Source organism: Bubalus kerabau, chromosome 13 (assembly GCF_029407905.1).
Source record: "Bubalus kerabau isolate K-KA32 ecotype Philippines breed swamp buffalo chromosome 13, PCC_UOA_SB_1v2, whole genome shotgun sequence".
Classification (NCBI taxonomy): Eukaryota; Metazoa; Chordata; class Mammalia; order Artiodactyla; family Bovidae; genus Bubalus; species Bubalus kerabau.
In genome coordinates, this window is record NC_073636.1 from 65,251,501 (window position 1) to 65,255,695 (window position 4,195).

The window sequence follows — 4,195 nt, forward strand, 5'->3', positions numbered from 1 at the left end:
AGGCCATGGCTCACGGGGGCTCTTGGCACAGAGCCCCATGGGGGGATTCTAGAGTGGAGCGGGGTGGGTGGGGGAGACTTTCAGTCCCATGGAGCAGACTCTGGGGTCTTCACCTCCACATCACGGCCCACCCCACCTTCCCAAGGAGAGATGCTAAGGAACGGATTCAAAGATCTTAAACCCCAGAGGCATGAGAGTGTGGGTTTTCAGTTAAGTCCTTGGGGTGTTTTTAAAGCAACCTTCGCATCTCGTCTGGGACCTGTTCTGTTGTTGGTGTGTGAGGGGTGGGGGAGGGCAGCACAGATGGCAGAATTCACCCACAGTTTCTTTTATTTTAATAAACTTGTGGTGACCCAGAGCCAGAAAAATATCGGTACCCACTACACCCCTCCCCCAAATGCCATTGACTGAGCTCAGATGGTTTCTCCAGGCTTTGGGGGGCGCCCCCGAGCCCAATCCTTGGATGGAGACACGTCCAGAGTGTCTATACCTCACCGCCACCCCAGCAAAGACAGGCTCAGTTTTGTTGTGAGAGACTGGCTGAGTCCCAGAGGTGGCAGCCCCAGCCTGGGGCAGCAGCGGCCCCTGCAGGAGGCAGAAAAAATGATTTCCCACACAGTGCTTTTCTGGTATTAGTAGCTCTGGAAGAAGTCTGAACTCCAGCTGGCTCAGCGGGGGAAACTGTTCCCTTTACCTAGAACATCCTCCTTTTACTCCCACGACAGGAGGAAGCTCCTCTCATCCTGAGAGCTTCAGCTGAAAATTCACCTCCTCCAGGAAGCCTTCCCAGATCCCCACACAGAACCAATTACCCCTTTTTTGAACATTTCACTGCAACAGACTGTGAGAGAAATAGAAGTGGAAGAAGCAGTTGTCAGGTAGGCTTCCTTCTTTCTTTAATTTTAATTTTTAGCCCTGCCTTACGGCATGTGGGATCTCTGTTCCCCCACCAGAAATCAAACCCGTGCCCCCAGCAGTGGCGGCACAGAGTCTTAACCATTGGACTCCCAGAGAAGTCCCTTTATTTTATTTATTTTTTAGGCTTCCTTCTTAACCCTAGATTCTCTGAGCCTGCCTGATAGAGATCTGTTTGTACTCTGAGGTCACCAGATTAGTTTCCTAGCATACCTGGCACAGAGTAGAAGCTCAGTAAGTATTCGATGAATGAAGGAAGATGAAACTCACGGCCGGGGTGTCCAGGTGCCCAGCCAACCTTTTCATGGTGATATGTCCAGATCCTCACTGATCCTCAGAGCACAGCTGCATAATTTGGCCTCTTGAAGCTTCATCTGGTGCTCCTAGGTCAGAAACCCCAGGAGCTCCACCTCCCCATCTCAAAGAATCAACGCACCGCCAGACACTCCTTTGCAGGAGCTTTAAGGAAGAGCTGAGGTGGTCAAGCAAGTGGCAACCCGCTCCAGTATTCTTGCCTGGGAAATCCCATGGACAGAGCAGACTGGTGGGCTACAGTCCATGGGGCTGCAAAGAGTCAGACAAGACTGAGCATGCACACGTAAGTTCTAAGTTAAATACTATAGGAAATGATTGAGTATTTCTTAAAATCTTACAAAGTAAGAATTAAGGGTAATGATTCCATTCAGATAAAATTGAGTGATAAAAAATTTTTTAAAAAAGGCACAGCTGAGGGCTTCCCAGGTGGTTCAGATGGTAAAGAATCTGCCTGCCATGCCGGAGACCCAGGTTCGGTCCCTGGGTCAGGAAGATCCCTTGGAGAAGGAAATGGCAACCCACTCCAGTATTCTTACCTGAAGAATTCCATGCACAGAGCTTGGCAGGCTACAGTCCAGGAGATTGGAAAGAGTTGGACACAACTAAGGGACTAACACTTTCACCTGAAGAAGAGCTAAATCCCTTCCTATCCCTCCAGTCACCCAGGTTCACAACACTTGGCTTCCCTTTTGACTTGTCCCACTTAAGCCATCATCTCTGGCATTCCTTTCTCCTTTCCACCCCCACAGCCTTGCAGTCTCAGTCCTCTTCACAACCCGTCCTTAGAGAATTCCCTTAGAACTGGCTTCCAGACTGCTCTGTCCCACCTCCCTCCCCCAAAACTGCCCATCAAAAAGTGCCAACTTGTCTGCCCTCTCCTCCATGAAGCCTTCCCTCTTCCACCAGAAAATACACACTTCTGAATTGCCATCACATATTTTGTGTCCCCATTCCACTTTGGCACACAAAATCATCCAGTTCTGCCTCTAAACCACTCCCATCTCAGACACAGGTCATTTCTTCTACTCGGTGTCCTTTTCTCATATTTAAAAAATCATAGCCTAGTTCCTTAGGGCAGTAATAGTTTATTTACATACCTGCCTACCCCATTAGATTATGACTAGATGACACCATATTTATCTTTCAATTATTCCCAGGCCTGGGTACAGGGCCCAGCACATAGTGGGTTCTCAACATGTCATATGGATGGATGGATTTCTAACCAGCCCTTATATACCAAAGTCACAATTTTCTACTTTCAGGTATAGTTACTTTTAGACATATTGTGCTTTCCCTGCCAGACTCCTGAGTTCCCTATAGGGAAAGATTCTGTCTTGACACTTATTAGGTACTTTGTAAGCTTGAGTGAGTGAATAAATGAAGGGATGAATAAAACAAACCATCAAGCTGTTCCTGGGACTTCCTTGGCAGTCCAGTGGTTAAAATTCCATGTTTCCCATGTAAGGGGTGCAGGTTTGATCCCTGGTCAGGGAAACCCACATACCATGCAGTGCAGCAAAAAAAAAAAAAAAAAACAGGAAAAAAAGATGTCTCTAAATATGGCTTGATAAGGACTGAGGGCTCTGGAGATAAACAGGCCTGATTTTGAATTCTGCTTCTGCTTTATGGTCTAGTGCATTATGTGATCTCTGCTGCTGCTAAGTCGCTTAGTTATGTCCAACTCTGTGTGACCCCAGAGACGGCAGCCCACCAGGCTCCGCCGTCCCTGGGATTCTCCAGGCAAGAACACTGGAGTGGGTTGCCATTTCCTTCTCCAATGCATGAAAGTGAAAGGGAAGTTGCTCAGTCGTGTCCGACTCCTAGCGACTCCATGGACTGCAGCCCGCCAGACTTCTCCATCCATGGGATTTTCCAGGCAAGAGTACTGGAGTGGGGTGCCTATGTGATCTCTGGAAGCCCCTAAACCTCTCTGAAACTCTGATCAGGGATCATGACAGTGCCTACCTCACAGGGTGTTTGTGGGGATTCAATTACATAAATTATAAAAAGTGATTAGCCTGGTACCTGGCAAATCATAATAGCTGCTATTTGTTGAGCATGTACTAAAGTAAACTAGACTCTGGCCTTTGTATCCCACTGTATTTTTATCTTATTTATCTTCACAATAACCTGTGATGAAGGCACTCTCAGTACCCTGATTTTGCAGATGAGGAAATTGAAGTTTGGAAACATTAAATTACCTTTAATGTCTAATTGCCAACATCTGCTGGATCATCGAAAATGCAAGAGAGTTCCAGAAAAACATCTATTTCTGCTTTATTGGCTATGCCAAAGCCTTTGACTGTGTGGATCACAATAAACTGTGGAAAATTCTGAAAGAGATGGGAATACCAGACCACTTGACCTGCCTCTTGAGAAACCTATATGCAGGTCAGGAAGTAACAGTTAGAACTGGACATGGAACAACAGACTGGTTCCAAATAGGAAAAGGAGTACGACGAGGCTGTATATTGTCACCCTGCTTATTTAACTTATATGCAGAGTACATCATGAGAAACACTGAGCTGGAAGAAGCACAAGTTGGAATCAAGATTGCCAGGAGAAATATCAATAACCTCAGATATGCAGATGACACCACCCGTATGGCAGAAAGTGAAGAAGAATTAAAGAGCCTCTTGATGAAAGTGAAAGAGGAGAGTGAAAAAGTTGGCTTAAAGCTCAACATTCAGAAAACTAAGATCATGGCATCTGGTCCCATCACTTCATGGGAAATAGATGGGGAAACAGTGGAAACAGTGTCAGACTTTATTTTTTTGGGCTCCAAAATCACTGCAGATGGTGATTGCAGCCATGAAATTAAAAGACGCTTACTCCTTGGAAGGAAAGTTATGACCAACCTAGACAGCATATTCAAAAGCAGAGACATTACTTTGCCCACAAAGGTCCGTCTAGTCAAGGCTATGGTTTTTCCAGTGGTCATGTATGGATGTGAGAGTTGGACTAT